Raw genomic sequence first — 13,450 nt, forward strand, 5'->3', positions numbered from 1 at the left:
TTCTATCAAATCTTTGACGCATGGGCCAAGTCAAGTAAGGTCCACACTGTAACCTTGCTGCATGGTCTCTTATCTGACCTTAGCGACCACCAATAACTGCCAATCTGTCATCTGTTTTTAATTTGAAATTTAAAAACTGAGTTAATCTGAGCCTAAAAAGAAATCCAGACAGCCTTTTTAGTTTACACTGCGTGTATGTAATGTGCTCACAAGCTTGTGTGAATGTGTGTGCGTTTGAACTCTGTGTAAACCTGTGTGTGTCCATGTCTCTCTGTGTGAAAACTTGCATGTGTATGCGCATATGTGCTTGCGTGCATGCATGTGTGTGTACACGTGTGCATGCGCGCATGTGTGTGCGCGCAAATCTGGGATGCTTAGATAGCGCTGAAATGTCCTGCGCCACATTATGTCTCCTCCACCTACATAAAACAAAAGCTTCTCCTGAAAGCCGCCATTAAAATAAAAAATAAATATGAAAACAAATAAAGCAAAGAATAATGCATGAGGAAGAGGAAGAGCAGGATCGTGCTTTCGACGTCCTCCGCTCTGCGCCCCCCACCCCCACCACGCTCCAATCCACCACCCCCCCCCACCCCCTCCCCCCGTTCGCTCGGCCCCGGGTTTGGATGCAGCCGACGCGGGAGAGATCCATTTTGTGTTCAGTTAAACACTGATTTCATCATCTGGGTAAAACACATAACTTAAAAACGAAATCAAATATTAAAAATGACAGCCTATATAAGTGCGGTGAGTGAGTTAGGGTCACGGAGGGAGGGAGGCGCAGGCGAGTTGTCAGGCACTATCTGTCAGAGTGAATTAGAAACAATCAGGGGAGACTGAAAGGGAAGGTGATTGTTATTAAGCAGCAGGGCTGTGAGCAAGCTACCCAGATGTGGTCATGCATATAAAGAACAGGAAACCAGCAGTTTAATTCAGGAAGCTCTGGCGTACAGGCCAGCACAAAGGATAAAAGTCCTTTGTCGCTAATAAGCTGGAAGTTACTTTGATAACAGCCAGGGTTAGGCGTCAGAATAAAGCACATTTCTTTCACCAGAACCTCACCGTTAATATCTCAGGAATATAATGGAAAGGAAAAAAATCAGGGGCGAAGCAGAGATAAGTCGACCTTAACATATAAAGGGACAAGATGCCTATACCCATATATCAATTATTCTCACGATCATGAGGAGATGATTTGACTGCGGGTAGAGCCCCCAGTCTTCCCGCACCCCCTCCCCCCCTCGCTCCTTGGCGGTGCCTTTTTCAAATGCAGACGTGCGTGGTTTTGATAGGACTCCATACGGCCCGCTATCTGTCAAGGGCTTTCGGGTTTCCTCTGAGACACGGACATGCCTCTCAGATTGCTGCCACTGACGACGGGGGATATTTACAATATGTTTTCAAAGAGAGCGAGCTTGATTTGAACGATAGGAAGAGACGTTAATCTCCACAGATATGGTCTTAAAGGCACATTCGTTTTGACACCAAAGCCCCTCCCGACCACAGAAACCGTCCTGATGAATCCTCAGCTGCATCAAGGATGAAGACTATTTATATATGTAAAAAATACTGTACTGGAGAGTTTAAACACCTGGCATTTGCTTAATATGAACACACCTCTGAACGCACTGCATTGCGTAGACTATTTTTACACTTTTGTGTGTTTTCAAACATCATTTCCAACATGAAATGCATGGCTTCTTATATAGAAATACTGGGAAAAAATACAACAATCAAGCCATAGAGAAAAATCTGAAGCACCTCATGTTGAGACAGCATATTGAAGCAGTCAGTTTAAAAATGGCATGCAATACTTTTTACACATACAAAAAAACAGTATATGTTTTTATCTGTATATAGCATATATGTGTGTGGCTACTGATGCCAGCAAAATCTCTCTCAGAAATGGGCTTGAATGTGAATGTGTGTTCACACTTACCATTATGTTACCACTTATCATCCACTATTCAGAGGTTGATTTAATGGGTTATCTAACACATACAAAAATATTTAATTGGAAGATTATACTTGCCCATCATGAGAATTTTTTTAACTGTTTAAAATGTTAGTATCCACTTAAAACACTTTGAAAGTGAAGTTCTTTTGTGAGGTTCATTTGATTGCCATTTTCTCAGCAGTCCTTTGGAGAATTACCTTTGTTTTGATATTTTGTGTGATTCTATAATAATGCCAACTTTGAAACAAAGGGGAATGGATAGGGTTCTCTGTTCTTTTATGTCAAATTTAAGCCTTTTTAGTTTCTTATAGTCTGAGCTGTGACAAGCGGACTGTGGGTTAAAAATGCTAAACAATCCCTTGGGATATTACAACATACTCCCAAGGGTACAATAACATATTGTTACAGGGGAGAGGGAGAGAGATGGAGGGAGGGAGGGAGGGAGGGAGAGAGAGAGAGAGAGAGAGAGAGAGAGAGAGAGAGAGAGAGAGAGAGAGAGAGAGAGAGAGAGAGAGAGAGAGAGAGAGAGAGAGAGAGAGAGAGAGAGAGAGAGAGAGAGAGAGAGAGAGATACTAAAAGGGAAAATGAATTGGTCAGACAGCAACAACAGACTGCTGGGCGAGATGTCCCTGGGTGCTGCTGTGTGCTGAAGAAGAGAGCCCCTGTCCTGCAGGGCAGGTCTAAGATTTCAGCGCGATTAGATTGTGAGGGATATGGAGATGTTCTAAGGCAGCATTAGTAATTAATCACACAGAGGCAAGGGATTACCACTTTCACTGTCTGGGCATAGGATTTCACATTTCATCTGCTCAGTGACATTATTATTATTATTATTATTATTATTATTATTATTATTATCATTATTATTAATAATAATAATAATAATAATGATAATAATAAATAAAATAATAAGAATACTCTGGGTTTAAGAGGCAAATCCTTTCCTTTGAAGGGATTGTTACTCAACATATAATGAGCTTCATTTCTCTGCCAATGTCTGTAAAGCTCAACATGTTCCACTGCTATAGGAGGGGGATCCACTAAAAATGAACAACCTACACTTAAAACCGCCCTTAGACAGATTTCCTTTTTTGTGCTATGAATAAATTCAGTATGTCCCGGACATGAAAATGTCAAATACCTAAAATACACCTAGGCTAAATAGCGTATTAATTTTTAATGCCCGCTCATCCTATGCTGCTATTCTCATATCTACCCTGTCTGCCAACAGCTGTTGCAGTCTCCCTCATTGGGAATTTATCATCTATCCATAAGAATGGGGAGTAACGTTCTTAAGGCACAGATCTGCTTCATCTACATCTCAAAACCTTTCCCCATAGCTTGTCTTCCTTTTTTGTTGAGGTGTTGGTTTGTGGGAGCATTTCACACTTTTACAAGTTTAAAAACAACCCTTTTGGCACAACACATAACTGGTCACAGCCATGACTTTGAATTAAGATGTGACTATTTCTGTAGTCCTTAAACTACTGACATCACATTAACAGATTTAGATTATTTCTGGGGAGAATCATGCCATGTGAGTATGTGAACAAATTAGAATTGCACTAAAAAATCACTGCAATGTAAGGAGAGATCGGTGCTCAGGACACAGTCAGCAAGGCCAGGAATCTTGTGGCCCTTCTTACCTTAACACACCAACTGCATACTTGTGTGAGGCCAGTCAGGGTAAAGAGACAGGTTAGAGTGCCCAGGCAGCCCAGTGTGGATGGCACTGAGGGGTGGCTAAGAGGGGGTCCTGGTTCCCTGCTATTAAAGAAAGGGAGCGAGAGATAGAGAGAGAGGGAGAGGGAGAGAGAGAGAGAGAGAGAGGGAGAGAGAGAGAGAGAGAGAGAGAGAGGGAGAGAGGGAGGGAAGGGGGGGAGGGGGCAGAGAGATGATGTCAAGTGAAATGTAACAAATTCACTGAATTGCAGCAATACGCAGAGGTCAAGGAAATTCAACTGAAAAGGTTAAAGATGAAATCAGACTCCCGCCATGCAGCGGGATGAAAATCTATCCCCCAAAGCAAGGCCACTGGTGACGCGCTGCAGACAAGAAGCTAAATACTGCAGAGCACTGTGGGATCTTTCATTTTCATCCGATCAATAAGGGCTTATATTTATCAGGATTCCAAGCAGCTGCCACTACTGACAGCCCCCACTTTATTCTCTCACTTCTCGGCGCACTAAATCAGCCTCGTCCAGCAGACAGAAGACGCGGGGCCTTCGCTGCTATTTACACCTCCAGTCACAATTCCATTAAGGGCTCCTTTTTTTGTTACAGAAACACGGGCTCTTATTGCTATATTGGCAGACGCGGCCGGCTCTCTTACGGCCTTTCATTCCCGCTGGCGGACCGGTTTCCACGCCGAAGTCGCGCATCGACTCGGGCGCCGCCCTTCCAAACGCTTCCGCGCCCCGTCACATATTTAAGATGTTTTCTTTTGTTCGGCCTTCGCGGCGAACGAGTGGGGGAAAAAAAGGCAGAGGATATATAAAGAGAAGAGCTAAAATTGCTCCATCTCTAATCATCTGTACAACAATATTTGCTATCAGGCATTCTAAATAGATTATCACTGGTCCATCTGTGTCATTATTGATTTATAAGGCTTTAAGCTGCTTTAGAAAGGGAAGCTTTCCCACAATAGTACAAGGATTCTTGTAGAAATCAGAGGCGTAGTAACACAAAAATGATTCGCTTTTGCCATACCTCTCTTTAAAAGGCACCTGGAGACATTTTATCACATAAAAACAGAAGAAAACGCTTTGGTGGGATACATCACATACTAAGTGATCTATGTTTGAAAGGCCATGTACTATGCCAACATGTCCAAGCAGCTACTTTACATATAATTCACTTGCATATGTCTATTAACCCAGGAAATGTAAAATGCAACTAAAACTCCAAACAGATATGTGCTACACGGTAACTGGAAAGTAACCCACAGAGTTTTTTATTCTGAGAGAACAGCCATAGGTGCCATTTCTAGATGCTCGATACAAGAAATTAACATACAGTAGGATGGGTTCAGGCCCTAGTAACTACAACTAGTACTATGAATGTGCAATTTTGTGTTTTTCTTTTTTACAGCGAGTTTGGGAGGAGGGGAGGAAATGGGAAGAAAAAAAACACAAAAACAAGGGACATCATTAACATATGAATACTATATGCAAATGGTTAGGGAAGAGCAGATGTTGGTGCATTTAATTGACCTATATGTGAATTGCATCCAAACCTTTAACTCTGTTAGTACACTGGTGCACAGTAGTTGTGCTTCCAGTTACAGACATACACGACAACACAAACAAAAAACTGAGAGAGAGAGAGAGAGAGAGAGAGAGAGAGAGAGACAGAGAGAGAGAGAGGAGAAAGAGAGAGAGGAACAGAAAGAAGGAGATAGAGAGAAAGAGAGAGAGAAAGGAGAGGAAGTGTCTGGAGAGAGAGAGAGTGGCACTTGACAGGGGTGTTGTCAGGGCTCAGAAGAAGCCCAAACGAGGTCGCTGTCACCGTCATTCCTGTCATGTGCGTTCGCCTCATTATCGATGACATCATCATGTGGCTGTGTAAATCGATCACTTAATAGCATCTGGAGAATGCTGCATTGTGCGGTGCGTTAAAAAAAACTGTATTTATTCCTTTCTTCCTTCTCCTCCTCCTTTTTTCTTCCCTTTTCATTCCCTTTCCTCTCTGTCCCTTACCCGTCTGTATGGTAGAAATACCATACGTCTTAAGCTGAAATGTTTGCATGAGTGAATCATGAGAGACACAGATGCTATTTCAATCTGGGTGCTTTTATTTCCCCCTTCTTCTTCTGGGGAATGTCATTAAATTGTATTAAATAGCCTTTTGTCCAGAGGGCAAGGACCACCCGATATATGATAATGTATTAATGCCCCCGTGTTCTAGCCACTGAGCTGAAACATTTTAGGTCTGACAGAGGCGGCACAGCCATGGAGGACCATTGTGTGTGCACAGCTCGCTAACAACTGTGACACATACTAATAGAAACATACCTAATAAATTACAAGCTTTCAGGCTCTGGCAAGCTGACATTTTCTCTGCGAGCAGGACAATTTTATATTTGCTGCGCAGAAACCAAATTGCATCACACGGAGATGCCAGCGGATTAGCATAAAAATTAACACTTAAATTTCAGCTTATTGTCAACCCCTTTCCTTCTTCTCCTGCCACACAACAATCAATTCCTCTTATAAATCTGATTAGATTTCATGATGCTTATTATTCTAGGCATGTCCCTACACAGCATTCGCAAGCTTGAAGACTATTTGTTTAAATAGAATTAAGAAGCAGATAAATCTATAGGTGTCTCTCTCTAGCTCTCTTTCTCCCTTCCTGCCTCCCTCTCTCTCTCGCTCTCCCTCCCTCCTCTTAGTACCATCCTTCATCCGTTTCTCACACTGTAACATCGACAATTGATTACAAACACTAATTAACATACAAGAACGAAACTTGCAGTGTTTTACATTTAGATGATTTATTATTTACATATTTACCCAGAGCACCCTGTGTTTGCCATCCTCTCGTTTGCACTCGTATCAAGACACGCCACAGTATACGAAAATTGAAAAAAATAAATCTCAATAATACAAACCTGAAAATTTTGATACCATTTTGAATGGAAATCAAAAATGCTAAATTATATATTTGTTTAATGGGTGGCACTGGGCAAAAATCGAGAACTATTGATGGGAATCAGGCCATTTCTATTTGCTATTTTATCACATATACTACGCTTTTGTGTTTCTCTAGTAGCAGCTATGACTAAACAATAGTGATTCATTTCTAACATCAAATACCACTCTGTGTTTTATCAGTATGTTCGCAATCATCCTGAGGATAAAAGTAAAATCAAAATTCAATAGAGAATTTAATTATATACTGGTTACGGTTTTATCATTTTTCATATCAAATCAAGTAATCTTATAAACGACAAGACAAATATCCTATATTCATACTGAGTGAATATCCTTGCTTGGGTGTATATTTTATCCCCATACAGGAAATACCAATACTCTCTGCAAATGCATCCATTCTTTCTTAAGAGTTGTACTATATTTCTGATAGCATTAAGGTTTGCAAGAAAAAATAATAATGGAACTGCAAGAAAATTATTTCATTTTGGAAGGAGGTCTTCGGAAATTCTCTGCTACAGCAATTAAATCATCCTTAATATACCACGTTTGCAAACATCGTACGCACAGTAAACCCGCTGCATGCTGTGGTGGCTTGTGGGATTTTTCTATTTCTTTTTTTTTTTGTTTAGACAAATGGCATTTTATCCCATCCAGATGTCTTTAAGCACACTTTATCCAGCAATACTCTACAATCCAAGAAAAAAAAAATGTATCTAAACATGTATTCATAACCGAATTCCTCCCATGACCTTAAAATTGCCAAACACAGTTATTTCATGCATCCTACGCGAGTCAATTTTAAGGTAAGTTAATGTTAATCAGAAACAAAGGTTAGAGCTGTGGGTGTAATGTGATTAACTTTCGATGGCGTTCCCGTATTCAGCGAGCGTGTTTTGGGGGGCTCCAAGTGGAATGCGAGGCCCGCTTTTTTTTTTTTTTTCTTTCTTTCTATTTTTTTTTTTCTTCCGCTAGCGCGTTTAGCGTGAGCGTTGCCCACACGCAAGCAGCCAATGGAGCTGTACAGGGGCCGGGTGTTTAATAACTTGGTTAATGGAGCTGGATGGGCTGCCGTCCGCGATCCTCAGTGCAGGAGGAAGGCTGGGGAGGGAGAGAGAGCCAGTGATGTTATAAGTGGATAACAACAGCCCCTGCTATGCACCAGCAGAGGCATGGAATAATTTAAACCAGCCTAACCCCTATTCTTATGTTAACAGGGTGAAATGAAATGGGCCACCCAGTACTAAAAAACGTGGATCTGTGCTCTAGGAAAAATAATCTATCCTCACCTCCCTCCCCCCCATTTTTTTTCCCTTTTCTGATGTAACATATCACTGTTACTCTACATATAAGAGCTGTCTCAACTTCTATCCATACGTTTACTGCACTTTTGAATGTATTACTTTTCACACACTGTAAGAATAATAAATCGGGTGCTTAACTAAGCTATTTTCTGTCTGCAAAGCAGTACAATAGCGGGAGAGAGTTTTGAAAGTCTTTAAATTCAGAGTAAACATGGAGCCCTTTGTTGATGGTATAGCATTTTCCCCTAGCCTATTTTGTTTTTTCTTAAAACAAAACATCCTCTTCCAACATCTGAGAAGCACACCTCGCTGCTATTTTATAGGTTAAATCCCGCTGTATAGAAAGCAGTATCTTATAGCAGAGGTTTATTTTTATGAGTGTGCATAATTAACACAGCATGTCCTATCTTTCAGCCATCTAAGCTTTATTTAAACAACTTTTATTGTGAAATGTTTGCATTCTCAGCATTGGTGGCCCACACACAGATTATTATTTCATACCTCTTTAGGACATTCTGAAAAGTTTACACTCCGAGCAGTTATTGTTTTTGATTACAGCACTTTTTGGATGAACCCAACCCCCACCCCAACTCTCCATCTACCCCCTAACCCCACTGAGAACTGCTAAAAACATGTTTACAGAATCCAGTTGTAAACCTGCACTGGAAAAAAAACTGCAGCTTTTTTTTTTTACATATGATTTATATCATCAGGACTAAACAGTTTGTGCTAGACTGAGTCAGTCTGTTTAATTTTGCTGCGAGGGCCCCAGTTTTTTGTTCTGCGCTTTTTTTGTTGTTTTTCAGCAACGGGTTGCGGAATCTAAAATAAGTTAAGTGAGATGAAGACAAAATGTTTACATCTCATCACTCTGGCCGAGAAGCTGCTGCAGCAGCAGCCAGTAAACTCCAACGCTTTATAAATTACATTAGCGTTTTACTGTCCCATTAAACAGGAGACCATTAGGTGACCCTCACTGAAAAGTAGCGCAAAGGTCTATTGGAATCTGTCAGTCACAATATGCAAGAGCGTACGCATACACGTTGAGAAAACTTAAGCACTGGCTTCACAGTGTCCGGGTACAGATCAGGCTAAAGGTGCTCTGCAATGTGGATAGAGAGCACTACGCGAGTTGCGAGTGGACTCTTATAAGGTTTGAGTGACAGGGTTGACTTTAACTGGAGAGAAGGCAGACCACTGTCACATGGAGGAAGCATTTGTTAAAAGGGCTGGCCCACACCTGGCATACATTCTGTACTACAAGTGTCACAGGGTTTTCCCAGTAGGGTAATATTCTATTCGTAAAATCTGGGAAAAGAACTGAGATAAGAAAATTCTCATTGGCTCAATCTCCAGCAGAGGAACATCAATTGACTGTAGAAAATGTTAACAGTAAGGGTTAGTAACATATTTAAGACGTTCTGTCTGATTTCTCCAGTCTTAAATCTATGAAATCTCTATATTCAATTATATCAAAAAATTCTCTGGGTTTGAGTTTATTTTAATTCCTGCGGGGGGAATATGAATAATAAATTTAGGGGAAAATATGTCATTTACCTTTCACAGAGAAGTCAAAACCATAATATGTCCCAATTTACATTCTCTAATCCAATTTTTTATCCGTATAAAACATGAAGAGATCACTTGGATTAACCTTTTCTTTACAGGTTAGTTGTAAATGCTTACTTTTATGCCAATATGCATTATGTGCTGTATGAATCAGATGTACTTAAATTACCTAATGATTTCAAAAGTAACCACGTCTTTTATAGCAGTGATGTTAGCCTTTGCTAACCATTCACATGCAATATGCAACAAGAGGAACTTGGCATGAGTTTTCAGTGCCCTGTTGAGGGAAGTCTATGACACCCTTTCCTGGGTCCTGGGGCACACTCATCCAGACCTGAGAAAACCTATTTCGGCTGATAAATCTGAAAAGTAGTATCATTCAGTCTCTCGGCACTGCTGACAAGAGAGCACAGTTTGGTATCGAGCAGATGGGAGCTCTAAAGCCAGGCCTGTCATCTTTTGATTAAGAAAAGGAAATGATTTCACTTAAAAAATATCCCCCCCCTCCTCACGTTTCTGTACTTTCACACCCACCCCCCTGTTCTTTCCACTGCATCCTGTTCTATACACACTTGCTACAGTGGACATTGCAGTTACGCTGTTACCTTAGCAAACAATTTCCTCACCTGAAAATCTTAGCAGTGTCGTGACTGTTGATGTCATATATACCTTCACTATTGTCCTCAGAGTATACAACTTACCCTGATTATTTTAAACAAAAATTCTATTTTAAAATGAAATGAAGCACAAAAAAGCCAGGCTTCCACATTCTCAACAGCGTTCCTCAACTTGAGTTCAGTGCTGTGCCGGTTCACTGCACCATGGCATGCTAAAGAGGGATAGGTCGGTGGGAGTGGAAGAGAGTCCTCTGACTGATATGGCCAGATACACCGCCTGTATTCAACAGCTAGAGAAATAATAATATACATACATATACAGTGCAGTCTGTACGTATCTGGACAGTGACACAATTTTTGTTGTTTGGGTTCTCAACTCCAGCAAATTAGATTTGAAATGAAGCGATGGATATGAGGTTAAAGGGCAGATTGTCAGCTTGAATGAGAGGGTATTTACATCCATATAGTGAACTACGTAGAAATTACACCCCTATTTATGCACAGTCGCACCCCCCCCCCCCTTTGGAGAAGACCAAAAGTAACTGGACAATTGGCAGCTCAGCTGTTTCTTGGCCAGGTGTATTGTTGCATCATTAGTTCCTGCACAAGAAAACCAACAGAAGGCTGTTCTAGGTGCGCCATTTGCATTTTGAGTTTGTTGCTATTGTGTCTCAATATGAAATAAAAATGTCTATAAATAACATTTGTGTTCACAAAGTATGTACTGCACACTTAGCATAATGCATGCTGTTTAGTGCGCAAAGGATTTTTAGTACGCAATGGGCAGTATGCTAAAAGTAGCCTCCATACTGTTTTCCAATCTTACTGTGAAACTGTCGCAAGATGCTCTGCCCGTGCTCATGTGTTGTTTTTGTTGTTGAAGGAAATTGTCAGCGAAGTTGCACCTTGTTTTCAAAGCGAAGCTGCACGTCATATATACATGGGACCAAAATGGTTGTACTACCTGTAAAGTATGCTCCTGAATATACTCCGCAAAATGCCAGAAATAAGTATATTATCCTGAGATACACTACATTTAGAGAACATTTCACCTACTTAACAACTTTCTCAACCAGCGTACTCAACATGTATACTCAATTGCAAGCAAATGTGCTGATTCGGAAAAGACCCCAGTGCAATCCTTTCATGTCCGGTCTAAGTCCCACCCTCTGTAGTCTGCCGAACGCTAATGTTCGAGATGCCCCAACAGTCAGGACCAAACAGACCCCCGAAGGCACCAGATCTTGGCCCTGCGTGGCGTCCTGCAGGCGTGTTTGCGGACAGTCTCCTTGGCGACGTAAATGGATAGAGGCGAAGCATGCATCGGGAACGGTGCTGTTTTAATTTGAGCGGGGAAAACAGATCGAAGGGAACACCTGGCTGGTGTTGAGCAAGCACTATTCCACCAGAGTCGGTTGCACTGAAACAGGAACCGCCGCATGGATTCATATCGCCGATGCTTCGATCCACACAGCCCGCAAGCCGGCCATCGAGCTGCCATTCCTACTCCTGCCGGTCGCACCTTGTCAGTTCTCGACTGTTGCCATTGTCAGCATTTTTTACTGTCGGCAATGCCGAGTGCGCCGCAAGCAGCTACCCCGACGGCGGCAAAACGCCTTGAGAAGGAGTCGCTCGCCGAAAAGCCAAGTTTAACTGATCGAAAGGCATTCGTTTCCCACAGTGCAACTGTGCAATGTTAATTAATTACCCTCGTACTGACTCTGTGACTAAGCAGCGAGGAAGTAAAACTGCGAGCACGGAGGCCCGCTCTGCGTCCCTGTAGACGGCGAGTGGACAGTGCCACTGTGGGTTTTCTGAGTGGATCCACCTTGGACGCCGTTTCTCTGGAGAGCAGCGGGCTGCATGCTGCACACACTGGCTGCGCTCTGACACCGAGCCCATGCACGAGAGCGCTATCGATTGAACCTGGCTCCACTGCACTCTCACTGGTGTCATTCAAACCCTCTCAATTTTTAATCACTTGTTCAACACCAGACCCAGTCCCCCCCCATGGGGCCCCCAACATTCAGCATCAAATCTGAACGTGCACACACACACACACACACACAAAATATCTGTTCCATCTCTTTATATAGACCCCCCCCCCCCCCCGTTCCATTTGACCTTGCACAACAATATTCATTACATCATTAGGTTACCTCTTCATTAACTTTTCATCATTTATGGAGGTGCTTTATCAAATGGTATCTTTTGTTGTGCTGCAAATATAGAGCTACAGAGGTACAGGAACATTCACTCTTTTATTGGGGTACCCCAGACAATGTCACACATAATACTGCTGTGTCCTTTTGCTGTTATTTGAAACCAGGACCCCACAATTCACAACATACAATTCATAGTAAAGAGCATTGAAGGACTACTGCATGAATGGCCTCAATGAAGCACATGCTAATCATACAAAATGATGACATTTTTACTAAGAAAGAACATCTGACTAATGAGAAGCCCAAAAAAGAATTATTAAATAGAAAGAAGAATCAATAAAGATTTTTTCCTTTTGGGCCAAATTATATCTATCGTCATAAAATGTTGAACAATATAGCTTTCACACAGGCTCTAGTTGAGGTGCTAGATAGTGTTAATGTAACACTAAGACTGTAATTTTCTTGACTTTGTTTCCACTGTCTTATAGGCATAATTCCATTTGAGTCATTATGAAAATCTTGGATGTATGTGTGCGCTCTTTACTTTTAAAAGGCTAAGAGACATTCTGTTCTGAGTGCCTGGTCACATTCTGTCATCAGTGATTTGCAAGCACAACCACAGATTCCCTTTAAAAAGTTTGGCCACTGACCATTTTTGTCAATTATCATTGGAAAGGCACAATGCGCAGTTTCAACACTTGGCCTTGACAGCATGTGTGATGTACTGTATCTTGGATAACTGGTGATAGCCCTTTGTCTGCACATTTCCTTTCAAATTTATAGATTAATATGTATTGATAAAGCTGAAATGTGTGCATAGTTCTATCCAGTCATCGCTTCCTCTGCTGTGCCCTTACTGCTCCCACACCCTCGGTCTTCCCCGATTGCTACAACCTTGTCGAGAGTTGCAAAAGACACACTCTAAAACGAATTTAAGTCTACAGAATGTCCTTACCTCATTCAGCAATTATAAAAGGCTGATACACTGGGAGTCAAGAATTTCATTGAAAAAAGAAACCCTCTTGAGATCTGCTCATACGCTAATAATATAACTTAAAACTAGTGGGGAAAAAGCTTTATGTGCAAAATGCAAATGGAAAAGGAGAACACAATGTAATTTAAACTGGGCCAGCCAGGAATGGATTTATCTTACCAATAGTAATCTCATTTTTCCCTCGTTTTTCTC

The 13,450-nt window shown here is 41.6% G+C and overlaps 1 protein-coding gene across 9 annotated transcripts in view; it reads right to left on the reverse strand.

The window, feature by feature from the left end:
* The window catches only part of znf536 (zinc finger protein 536), a 164,775-nt gene that overhangs the window by 103,799 nt on the left and 47,526 nt on the right, over positions 1-13,450 (reverse strand). For all 9 annotated transcript variants that reach the window (XM_064312513.1, XM_064312507.1, XM_064312510.1 and 6 more), the window contains one exon: positions 3,604-3,724. The gene's annotated coding sequence lies outside the window, so the exon portion shown is untranslated. The remainder of the gene's footprint in view (positions 1-3,603; positions 3,725-13,450) is intronic.

Source organism: Anguilla rostrata, chromosome 16 (assembly GCF_018555375.3).
Source record: "Anguilla rostrata isolate EN2019 chromosome 16, ASM1855537v3, whole genome shotgun sequence".
Lineage (NCBI taxonomy): Eukaryota > Metazoa > Chordata > Actinopteri > Anguilliformes > Anguillidae > Anguilla > Anguilla rostrata.